Raw genomic sequence first — 12,865 nt, forward strand, 5'->3', positions numbered from 1 at the left:
GAGTGTGGGATTCATTCTGTGTCTGTCAGTCTCTGCTACTGTATGTGAGTGTGGGATTCATTCTGTATCTGTCAGTCTCTGGTACTGTGTGTTAGTGTGGGATTCATTCTGTATCTGTCAGTCTCTGATACTGTGTGTGAGTGTGGGATTCCTTCTGTATCTGTCAGTCTCTGATAATGTGTGTGAGTTTGGGATTCATTCTGTATCTGTCAGTCTCTGATGCTGCATGTGAGAGTGGGATTCATTCTGTATCTGTCAGTCTCAGATAATGTGTTTGAGTGTGGGATTCATTCTGCATCTGTCAGTCTCTGGTTCTGTGTGTGAGTGTGGGATTCATTCTGTATCTGTCAGTCTCTGACAATGTATGTGAGTGAGGGATTCATTCTGTATCTGTCAGTCTCAGGTACAGTGTGTGAGTGTGGGATTCATTCTGCATCTGACAGTCTCTGATACTGTGTGTGAGTGTGGGATTCATTCTGTATCTGTCAGACTCTGGTACTGTATGTGAGTGTGGGATTCATTCTGTATCTGTCAGTCTCTGATACTGTTTGTGAGTGTGGGATTCATTCTGTATCTGTCAGTCTCTGATACTCTGTGGGAGTGTGGGATTCATTCTGTATCTGACAGTCTCTGATACTGTGTGTGAGTGTGGGATTCATTCTGTATCTGTCAGTCTCTGACAATGTATGTGAGTGTGGGATTCATTCTGCATCTGTCAGTCTCAGGTACAGTGTGTGAGTGTGGGATTCATTCTGCATCTGACAGTCTCTGTTACTGTGTGTGAGTGTGGGATTCATTCTGTATCTGTCAGTCTCTGGTACTGTGTGTGAGTGTGGGATTCATTCTGCATCTGTCAGTCTCTGATACAGTGTGTGAGTGTGGGATTATTTCTGTATCTGTCAGTCTCTGGTACTGTATGTGAGTGTGGGATTCATTCTGTATCTGTCAGTCTCTGGTACTGTATGTGAGTGTGGGATTCATTTTGTATCTGTCAGTCTCTGGTACTGTATGTGAGTGTGGGATTCATTCTGCATCTGTCAGTCTCAGGTACAGTGTGTGAGTGTGGGATTCATTCTGCATCTGTCAGTCTCTGATACAGTGTGTGAGTGTGGGATTATTTCTGTATCTGTCAGTTTCTGGTACTGTTTGTGAGTGTGGGATTCATTCTGTATCTGTCAGTCTCTGGTACTGTGTGTGACTGTGGGATTCATTCTGTTTCTGTCAGTCTCTGATACTGTGTGTGAGAGTGCAATTCATTCTGTATCTGTCAGTCTCTGATACTGTGTGTGAGTGTGGGATTCATTCTGTATCTGTCAGTCTCTGGTACTGTGTGTGAGTGAGGGATTCATTCTGCATCTGTCAGTCTCAGGTACAGTGTGTGAGTGTGGGATTCATTCTGCATCTGACAGTCTCTGATACTGTGTGTGAGTGTGGGATTCATTCTGCATCTGTCAGCCTCTGGTACTGTATGTGAGTGTGGGATTCATTCTGTATCTGTCAGTCTCTGATACTGTATGTGAGTGTGGGATTCATTCTGTGTCTGTCAGTCTCTGATACTCTGTGGGAGTGTGGGATTCATTCTGTATCTGACAGTCTCTGGTACTGTGTGTGAGTGTGGGGTTCATTCTGTATCTGTCAGTCTCTGAAAATGTATGTGAGTGTGGGATTCATTCTGTATCTGTCAGTCTCTGGTACTGTATGTGAGTGTGGGATTCATTCTGTATCTGTCAGTCTCTGGTACTGTGTGTGAGTGTGGGATTCATTCTGTATCTGTCAGTCTCTGGTACTGTGTGTGAGTGTGGGATTCATTCTGTATCTGTCAGTATCTGATACTGTGTGTGAGTGTGGGATTCATTCTGGATCTGTCAGTCTCTGTAACTGTATGTGAGTGTGGGATTCATTCTGTGTCTGTCAGTCTCTGATACTGTGTGTGAGTGTGGGATTCAATCTGTATCTGTCAGTCTCTGATAATGTGTGTGAGTGTGGGATTCATTCTGCATCTGTCAGTCTCTGATACTGCATGTGAGTGTGGGATTCATTCTATATCTGTCAGTCTCTGGTACTGTGTGTGAGTGTGGGATTCATTCAGTATCTGTTAGTCTCTGGTATTGTGCGTGAGTGTGGGATTCTTTCTTTATCTGTCAGTCTCTGATACTGTGTGTGAGTGTGGGATTCTTACTGTATCTGTCAGTCTCTGATACTGTGTGTGAGTGTGGGATTCATTCTGCATCTGACAGTCTCTGTTACTGTGTGTGAGTGTGGGATTCATTCTGTATCTGTCAGTCTCTGGTACTGTGTGTGAGTGTGGGATTATTTCTGTATCTGTCAGTCTCTGGTACTGTATGTGAGTGTGGGATTCATTCTGTATCTGTCAGTCTCTGGTACTGTGTGTGACTGTGGGATTCATTCTGTTTCTGTCAGTCTCTGATACTGTGTGTGAGAGTGCAATTCATTCTGTATCTGTCAGTCTCTGATACTGTGTGTGAGTGTGGGATTCATTCTGTATCTGTCAGTCTCTGGTACTGTGTGTGAGTGAGGGATTCCTTCTGCATCTGTCAGTCTCTGATACAGTGTGTGAGTGTGGGATTCATTCTGTATCTGTCAGTCTCAGATAATGTGTTTGAGTGTGGGATTCATTCTGCATCTGTCAGTCTCTGGTTCTGTGTATGAGTGTGGGATTCATTCTGTATCTGTCAGTCTCTGACAATGTATGTGAGTGAGGGATTCATTCTGTATCTGTCAGTCTCAGGTACAGTGTGTGAGTGTGGGATTCATTCTGCATCTGACAGTCTCTGATACTGTGTGTGAGTGTGGGATTCATTCTGTATCTGTCAGCCTCTGGTACTGTATGTGAGTGTGGGATTCATTCTGTATCTGTCAGTCTCTGATGCTGCATGTGAGAGTGGGATTCATTCTGTATCTGTCAGTCTCAGATAATGTGTTTGAGTGTGGGATTCATTCTGCATCTGTCAGTCTCTGGTTCTGTGTGTGAGTGTGGGATTCATTCTGTATCTGTCAGTCTCTGACAATGTATGTGAGTGAGGGATTCATTCTGTATCTGTCAGTCTCAGGTACAGTGTGTGAGTGTGGGATTCATTCTGCATCTGACAGTCTCTGATACTGTGTGTGAGTGTGGGATTCATTCTGTATCTGTCAGACTCTGGTACTGTATGTGAGTGTGGGATTCATTCTGTATCTGTCAGTCTCTGATACTGTTTGTGAGTGTGGGATTCATTCTGTATCTGTCAGTCTCTGATACTCTGTGGGAGTGTGGGATTCATTCTGTATCTGACAGTCTCTGATACTGTGTGTGAGTGTGGGATTCATTCTGTATCTGTCAGTCTCTGACAATGTATGTGAGTGTGGGATTCATTCTGCATCTGTCAGTCTCAGGTACAGTGTGTGAGTGTGGGATTCATTCTGCATCTGACAGTCTCTGTTACTGTGTGTGAGTGTGGGATTCATTCTGTATCTGTCAGTCTCTGGTACTGTGTGTGAGTGTGGGATTCATTCTGCATCTGTCAGTCTATGATACAGTGTGTGAGTGTGGGATTATTTCTGTATCTGTCAGTCTCTGGTACTGTATGTGAGTGTGGGATTCATTCTGTATCTGTCAGTCTCTGGTACTGTATGTGAGTGTGGGATTCATTTTGTATCTGTCAGTCTCTGGTACTGTATGTGAGTGTGGGATTCATTCTGCATCTGTCAGTCTCAGGTACAGTGTGTGAGTGTGGGATTCATTCTGCATCTGTCAGTCTCTGATACAGTGTGTGAGTGTGGGATTCATTCTGTTTCTGTCAGTCTCTGATACTGTGTGTGAGAGTGCAATTCATTCTGTATCTGTCAGTCTCTGATACTGTGTGTGAGTGTGGGATTCATTCTGTATCTGTCAGTCTCTGGTACTGTGTGTGAGTGAGGGATTCATTCTGCATCTGTCAGTCTCTGGTTCTGTGTATGAGTGTGGGATTCATTCTGTATCTGTCAGTCTCTGACAATGTATGTGAGTGAGGGATTCATTCTGTACCTGTCAGTCTCAGGTACAGTGTGTGAGTGTGGGATTCATTCTGCATCTGACAGTCTCTGATACTGTGTGTGAGTGTGGGATTCATTCTGCATCTGTCAGCCTCTGGTACTGTATGTGAGTGTGGGATTCATTCTGTATCTGTCAGTCTCTGATACTGTATGTGAGTGTGGGATTCATTCTGTGTCTGTCAGTCTCTGATACTCTGTGGGAGTGTGGGATTCATTCTGTATCTGACAGTCTCTGGTACTGTGTGTGAGTGTGGGGTTCATTCTGTATCTGTCAGTCTCTGAAAATGTATGTGAGTGTGGGATTCATTCTGTATCTGTCAGTCTCTGGTACTGTATGTGAGTGTGGGATTCATTCTGTATCTGTCAGTCTCTGGTACTGTGTGTGAGTGTGGGATTCATTCTGTATCTGTCAGTCTCTGGTACTGTGTGTGAGTGTGGGATTCATTCTGTATCTGTCAGTATCTGATACTGTGTGTGAGTGTGGGATTCATTCTGTATCTGTCAGTCTCTGTAACTGTATGTGAGTGTGGGATTCATTCTGTGTCTGTCAGTCTCTGATACTGTGTGTGAGTGTGGGATTCATTCTGCATCTGTCAGTCTCTGATACTGCATGTGAGTGTGGGATTCATTCTATATCTGTCAGTCTCTGGTACTGTGTGTGAGTGTGGGATTCATTCAGTATCTGTTAGTCTCTGGTATTGTGCGTGAGTGTGGGATTCTTTCTTTATCTGTCAGTCTCTGATACTGTGTGTGAGTGTGGGATTCATTCTGTATCTGTCAGTCTCTGGTACTGCATGTGAGTGTGGGATTCATTCTGTATCTGTCAGTCTCTGGTACTGTGTGTGAGTGTGGGATTCATTCTGTATCTGTCAGTCTCTGGTACTGTGTGTGAGTGTGGGATTCATCCTGTATCTGTCAGTATCTGATACTGTGTGTGAGTGTGGGATTCATTCTGTATCTGTCAGTCTCTGTAACTGTATGTGAGTGTGGGATTCATTCTGTGTCTGTCAGTCTCTGGTACTGTGTGTGAGTGTGGGATTCATTCAGTATCTGTCAGTCTCTGATACTGTGTGTGAGTGTGGGATTCTTACTGTATCTGTCAGTCTCTGATACTGTGTGTGAGTGTGGGATTCATTCTGTATCTGTCAGTCTCTGATACTGTATGTGAGTGTGGGATTCATTCTGTATCTGTCAGTCTCTGATACTGTATGTGAGTGTGGGACTCATTCTGTATCTGTCAATCTCAGATACTGATTGTGAGTGTGGGACTCATTCCGTATCTGTCAATCTCAGATACTGTATGTGAGTGTGCGATTCATTCTGTATCTGTCAGTCTCTGGTACTGTGTGTGAATGTGGGATTCATTCTGTATGTGTCAATCTCTGATATTGCAGGTGAGTGTGTGATTCATTCTGTACCTGTCAGTCTCTGATCCTGTGCGTGAGTGTGCAATTCATTCTGTGTCTGTCAGTCTCTGGCACAGTGTGAGAGTTTGGGATTCATTCAAGATCTGTCAGTCTCTGGTACTGTGCGTGAGTGTGGTATTCATTCTGGATCTGTCAGTCTCTGGTACTGTGTGTGAGTGTGGTATTCATTCTGTATCTGTCAGTATCTGATACTGTATGTGAGTGTGAGATTAATTCTGGATCTGTCAGTCTCTGGTACTGTGTGTGAGTGTGGGATTCATTCTGCATCTGTCAGTCTCTGATGCTGTGTGTGAGTGTGGTATTCATTCTGTATCTGTCAGTCTCTGGTACTGTGTGTGAGTGTGGGATTTATTCTGTATCTGTCAGTCTCTGGTACTGTATGTGAGTGTGAGATTAATTCTGGATCTGTCAGTCTCTGGTACTGTGTGTGAGTGTGGGATTCATTCTGTGTCTGTCAGTCTCTGATACTCTGTTGGCTGTGGGATTCATTCTGCATCTGACAGTCTCTGTCACTGTGTGTGAGTGTGGGATTCATTCTGTATCTGTCAGTCTCTGGTACTGTGTGTGAGTGTGGGATTCATTCTGGATCTGTCAGTCTCTGGTACTGTATGTGCGTGTGGGATTCATTCTGTATCTGTCAGTCTCTGGTACTGTGTGTGACTGTGGGATTCATTCTGTTTCTGTCAGTCTCTGATACTGTGTGTGAGCGTGCAATTCATTCTGTATCTGTCAGTCTCTGATACTGTGTGTGAGTGTGGGATTCATTCTGTATCTGTCAGTCTCTGGTACTGTATGTGAGTGTGGGATTCATTCTGTATCTGTCAGTCTCTGGTACTGTGTGTTAGTGTGGGATTCATTCTGTATCTGTCAGTCTCTGATACTGTGTGTGAGTGTGGGATTCCTTCTGTATCTGTCAGTCTCTGATAATGTGTTTGAGTGTGGGATTCATTCTGTATCTGTCAGTCTCTGATACTGCATGTGAGAGTGGGATTCATTCTGTATCTGTCAGTCTCAGATAATGTGTTTGAGTGTGGGATTCATTCTGCATCTGTCAGTCTCTGGTTCTGTGTGTGAGTGTGGGATTCATTCAGTATCTGTTAGTCTCTGGTGCGTGAGTGTGGGATTCTTTCTTTATCTGTCAGTCTCTGATACTGTGTGTGAGTGTGGGATTCTTACTGTATCTGTCAGTCTCTGATACTGTGTGTGAGTGTGGGATTCATTCTGAATCTGTCAGTCTCTGATACTGTATGTGAGTGTGGGATTCATTCTGTATCTGTCAGTCTCTGGTACTGTGTGTGAGTGTGGGATTCATTCTGTATCTGTCAGTCTCTGATACTGTATGTGAGTGTGGGACTCATTCTGTATCTGTCAATCTCAGATACTGTATGTGAGTGTGGGACTCATTCTGTATCTGTCAATCTCAGATACTGTGTGTGAGTGTGCGATTCATTCTGTATCTGTCAGTCTCTGGTACTGTGTGTGAATGTGGGATTCATTCTGTATGTGTCAATCTCTGATACTGCAGGTGAGTGTGGGATTCATTCTGTACCTGTCAGTCTCTGATCCTGTGCGTGAGTGTGCAATTCATTCTGTATCTGTCAGTCTCTGGTACTGTGTGTGAGTGTGGTATTCATTCTGTATCTGTCAGTATCTGATACTGTATGTGAGTGTGAGATTAATTCTGGATCTGTCAGTCTCTGGTACTGTGTGTGAGTGTGGGATTCATTCTGCATCTGTCAGTCTCTGATGCTGTGTGTGAGTGTGGTATTCATTCTGTATCTGTCAGTCTCTGGTACTGTGTGTGAGTGTGGGATTAATTCTGTATCTGTCAGTCGCTGGTACTGTGTGTGAGTGAGGGATTCATTCTGCATCTGTCAGTCTCTGATACAGTGTGTGAGTGTGGGATTCATTCTGTATCTGTCAGTCTCAGATAATGTGTTTGAGTGTGGGATTCATTCTGCATCTGTCAGTCTCTGACAATGTATGTGAGTGAGGGATTCATTCTGTATCTGTCAGTCTCAGGTACAGTGTGTGAGTGTGGGATTCATTCTGCATCTGTCAGCCTCTGGTACTGTATGTGAGTGTGGGATTCATTCTGTATCTGTCAGTCTCTGATACTGTATGTGAGTGTGGGATTCATTCTGTGTCTGTCAGTCTCTGATACTCTGTGGGAGTGTGGGATTCATTCTGTATCTGACAGTCTCTGGTACTGTGTGTGAGTGTGGGGTTAATTCTGTATCTGTCAGTGTCTGATACTGTTTGTGAGTGTGGGATTCATTCTGTATCTGTCAGTCTCTGCTACTGTATGTGATTGTGGGATTCATTCTGCATCTGTCAGTCTCTGATACTCTGTGTGAGTGTGCAATTCATTCTGTATCTGTCAGTCTCTGAAAATGTATGTGAGTGTGGGATTCATTCTGTATCTGTCAGTCTCTGGTACTGTATGTGAGTGTGGGATTCATTCTGTATCTGTCAGTCTCTGGTACTGTGTGTGAGTGTGGGATTCATTCTGTATCTGTCAGTCTCTGGTACTGTGTGTGAGTGTGGGATTCATTCTGTATCTGTCAGTCTCTGTCACTGTATGTGAGTGTGGGATTCATTCTGTGTCTGTCAGTCTCTGATACTGTGTGTGAGTGTGGGATTCAATCTGTATCTGTCAGTCTCTGATTATGTGTGTGAGTGTGGGATTCATTCTGCATCTGTCAGTCTCTGATACTGCATGTGAGTGTGGGATTCATTATATATCTGTCAGTCTCTGGTACTGTGTGTGAGTGTGGGATTCATTCAGTATCTGTTAGTCTCTGGTATTGTGCGTGAGTGTGGGATTCTTTCTTTTTCTGTCAGTCTCTGATACTGTGTGTGAGTGTGGGATTCTTACTGTATCTGTCAGTCTCTGATACTGTGTGTGAGTGTGGGATTCATTCTGTATCTGTCAGTCTCTGATACTGTATGTGAGTGTGGGATTCATTCTGGATCTGTCAGTCTCTGGTACTGTGTGTGAGTGTGGGATTTATTCTGTATCTGTCAGTCTCTGATACTGTATGTGAGTGTGGGACTCATTCTGTATCTGTCAGTCTCTGGTACTGTGTGTGAGTGAGGGATTCATTCTGCATCTGTCAGTCTCTGATACAGTGTATGAGTGTGCAATTCATTCTGTATCTGTCAGTCTCTGAAAATGTATGTGAGTGTGGGATTCATTCTGTATCTGTCAGTCTCTGGTACTGTATGTGAGTGTGGGTTTCATTCTGTATCTGTCAGTCTCTGGTACTGTGTGTGAGTGTGGGATTCATTCTGTATCTGTCAGTCTCTGGTACTGTGTGTGAGTGTGGGATTCATTCTGTATCTGTCAGTATCTGATACTGTGTGTGAGTGTGGGATTCATTCTGTATCTGTCAGTCTCTGCAACTGTATGTGAGTGTGGGATTCATTCTGTGTCTGTCAGTCTCTTATACTGTGTGTGAGTGTGGGATTCAATCTGTATCTGTCAGTCTCTGATAATGTGTGTGAGTGTGGGATTCATTCTGCATCTGTCAGTCTCTGATACTGCATGTGAGTGTGGGATTCATTCTATATCTGTCAGTCTCTGGTACTGTGTGTGAGTGTGGGATTCATTCAGTATCTGTTAGTCTCTGGTATTGTGCGTGAGTGTGGGATTCTTTCTTTATCTGTCAGTCTCTGATACTGTGTGTGAGTGTGGGATTCTTACTGTATCTGTCAGTCTCTGATACTGTGTGTGAGTGTGGGATTCATTCTGCATCTGACAGTCTCTGATACTGTGTGTGAGTGTGGGATTCATTCTGCATCTGACAGTCTCTGTTACTGTGTGTGAGTGTGGGATTCATTCTGTATCTGTCAGTCTCTGGTACTGTGTGTGAGTGTGGGATTCATTCTGCATCTGTCAGTCTCTGATACAGTGTGTGAGTGTGGGATTATTTCTGTATCTGTCAGTCTCTGGTACTGTATGTGAGTGTGGGATTCATTCTGTATCTGTCAGTCTCTGGTACTGTGTGTGACTGTGGGATTCATTCTGTTTCTGTCAGTCTCTGATACTGTGTGTGAGAGTGCAATTCATTCTGTATCTGTCAGTCTCTGATACTGTGTGTGAGTGTGGGATTCATTCTGTATCTGTCAGTCTCTGGTACTGTGTGTGAGTGAGGGATTCATTCTGCATCTGTCAGTCTCTGATACAGTGTGTGGGTGTGGGATTCATTCTGTATCTGTCAGTCTCAGATAATGTGTTTGAGTGTGGGATTCATTCTGCATCTGTCAGTCTCTGGTTCTGTGTATGAGTGTGGGATTCATTCTGTATCTGTCAGTCTCTGACAATGTATGTGAGTGAGGGATTCATTCTGTATCTGTCAGTCTCAGGTACAGTGTGTGAGTGTGGGATTCATTCTGCATCTGACAGTCTCTGATACTGTGTGTGAGTGTGGGATTCATTCTGTATCTGTCAGCCTCTGGTACTGTATGTGAGTGTGGGATTCATTCTGTATCTGTCAGTCTCTGATACTGTATGTGAGTGTGGGATTCATTCTGTGTCTGTCAGTCTCTGATACTCTGTGGGAGTGTGGGATTCATTCTGTATCTGACAGTCTCTGGTACTGTGTGTGAGTGTGGGGTTAATTCTGTATCTGTCAGTGTCTGATACTGTTTGTGAGTGTGGGATTCATTCTGTATCTGTCAGTCTCTGCTACTGTATGTGATGGTGGGATTCATTCTGCATCTGTCAGTCTCTGGTACTGTTTGTGAGTGTGGGATTCATTCTGTATCTGTCAGTCTCTGGTACTGTGTGTGAGTGTGGGATTCATTCTGTATCTGTCAGTCTCTGTAACTGTATGTGAGTGTGGGATTCATTCTGTGTCTGTCAGTCTCTGATAATGAGTGTGAGTGTGGGATTCAATCTGCCTCTGTCAGTCTCTGATACTGCATGTGAGTGTGGGATTCATTCTATATCTGTCAGTCTCTGGTATTGTGCGTGAGTGTGGGATTCTTTCTTTTTCTGTCAGTCTCTGATACTGTGTGTGAGTGTGGGATTCTTACTGTATCTGTCAGTCTCTGATACTGTGTGTGAGTGTGGGATTCATTCTGTATCTGTCAGTCTCTGATACTGTATGTGAGTGTGGGATTCATTCTGTATCTGTCAGTCTCTGGTACTGTGTGTGAGTGTGGGATTTATTCTGTATCTGTCAGTCTCTGATACTGTATGTGAGTGTGGGACTCATTCTGTATCTGTCAGTCTCTGGTACTGTGTGTGAGTGAGGGATTCATTCTGCATCTGTCAGTCTCTGATACAGTGTGTGAGTGTGGGATTCATTCTGTATCTGTCAGTCTCTGATACAGTGTGTGAGTGTGGGGTTCATTCTGTATCTGTCAGTCTCAGATAATGTGTTTGAGTGTGGGATTCTTTCTTTATCTGTCAGTCTCTGATACTGTGTGTGAGTGTGGGATTCTTACTGTATCTGTCAGTCTCTGATACTGTGTGTGAGTGTGGGATTCATTCTGCATCTGACAGTCTCTGTTACTGTGTGTGAGTGTGGGATTCATTCTGTATCTGTCAGTCTCTGATACAGTTTGTGAGTGTGGGATTATTTCTGTATCTGTCAGTCTCTGGTACTGTATGTGAGTGTGGGATTCATTCTGTATCTGTCAGTCTCTGGTACTGTGTGTGACTGTGGGATTCATTCTGTTTCTGTCAGTCTCTGATACTGTGTGTGAGAGTGCAATTCATTCTGTATCTGTCACTCTCTGATACTGTGTGTGAGTGTGGGATTCATTCTGTATCTGTCAGTCTCTGGTACTGTGTGTGAGTGAGGGATTCATTCTGCATCTGTCAGTCTCTGATACAGTGTGTGAGTGTGGGATTCATTCTGTATCTGTCAGTCTCAGATAATGTGTTTGAGTGTGGGATTCATTCTGCATCTGTCAGTCTCTGGTTCTGTGTACGAGTGTGGGATTCATTCTGCATCTGTCAGTCTCTGACAATGTATGTGAGTGAGGGATTCATTCTGTATCTGTCAGTCTCAGGTACAGTGTGTGAGTGTGGGATTCATTCTGCATCTGACAGTCTCTGATACTGTGTGTGAGTGTGGGATTCATTCTGTATCTGTCAGCCTCTGGTACTGTATGTGAGTGTGGGATTCATTCTGTATCTGTCAGTCTCTGATACTGTATGTGAGTGTGGGATTCATTCTGTGTCTGTCAGTCTCTGATACTCTGTGGGAGTGTGGGATTCATTCTGTATCTGACAGTCTCTGGTACTGTGTGTGAGTGTGGGGTTAATTCTGTATCTGTCAGTGTCTGATACTGTTTGTGAGTGTGGGATTCATTCTGTATCTGTCAGTCTCTGCTACTGTATGTGAGTGTGGGATTCATTCTGCATCTGACAGTCTCTGATACTCTGTGTGAGTGTGCAATTCATTCTGTATCTGTCAGTCTCTGAAAATGTATGTGAGTGTGGGATTCATTCTGTATCTGTCAGTCTCTGGTACTGTGTGTGAGTGTGGGATTCATTCTGTATCTGTCAGTCTCTGGTACTGTGTGTGAGTGTGGGATTCATTCTGTATCTGTCAGTATCTGATACTGTGTGTGAGTGTGGGATTCATTCTGTATCTGTCAGTCTCTGTAACTGTATGTGAGTGTGGGATTCATTCTGTGTCTGTCAGTCTCTGGTACTGTGTGTGAGTGTGGGATTCATTCAGTATCTGTCAGTCTCTGATACTGTGTGTGAGTGTGGGATTCTTACTGTATCTGTCAGTCTCTGATACTGTGTGTGAGTGTGGGATTCATTCTGTATCTGTCAGTCTCTGATACTGTATGTGAGTGTGGGATTCATTCTGTATCTGTCAGTCTCTGGTACTGTGTGTGAGTGTGGGATTCATTCTGTGTCTGTCAGTCTCTGATACTGTATGTGAGTGTGGGACTCATTCTGTATCTGTCAATCTCAGATACTGTATGTGAGTGTGGGACTCATTCTGTATCTGTCAATCTCAGATACTGTATGTGAGTGTGCGATTCATTCTGTATCTGTCAGTCTCTGGTACTGTGTGTGAATGTGGGATTCATTCTGTATGTGTCAATCTCTGATACTGCAGGTGAGTGTGTGATTCATTCTGTACCTGTCAGTCTCTGATCCTGTGCGTGAGTGTGCAATTCATTCTGTGTCTGTCAGTCTCTGGCACAGTGTGAGAGTTTGGGATTCATTCAAGATCTGTCAGTCTCTGGTACTGTGCGTGAGTGTGGTATTCATTCTGTATCTGTCAGTCTCTGGTACTGTGTGTGAGTGTGGTATTCATTCTGTATCTGTCAGTATCTGATACTGTATGTGAGTGTGAGATTAATTCTGGATCTGTCAGTCTCTGGTACTGTGTGTGAGTGTGGGATTCATTCTGCATCTGTCAGTCTCTGAT

At 43.9% G+C, this 12,865-nt stretch overlaps 1 pseudogene; it reads right to left on the reverse strand.

Annotated features, from left to right (window-relative positions):
• Window positions 1–12,865, reverse strand: part of LOC137306863 (histone H2A-like) — a 223,927-nt pseudogene that overhangs the window by 12,246 nt on the left and 198,816 nt on the right.

The sequence above is a fragment of the Heptranchias perlo genome, chromosome X, assembly GCF_035084215.1.
Source record: "Heptranchias perlo isolate sHepPer1 chromosome X, sHepPer1.hap1, whole genome shotgun sequence".
Classification (NCBI taxonomy): Eukaryota; Metazoa; Chordata; class Chondrichthyes; order Hexanchiformes; family Hexanchidae; genus Heptranchias; species Heptranchias perlo.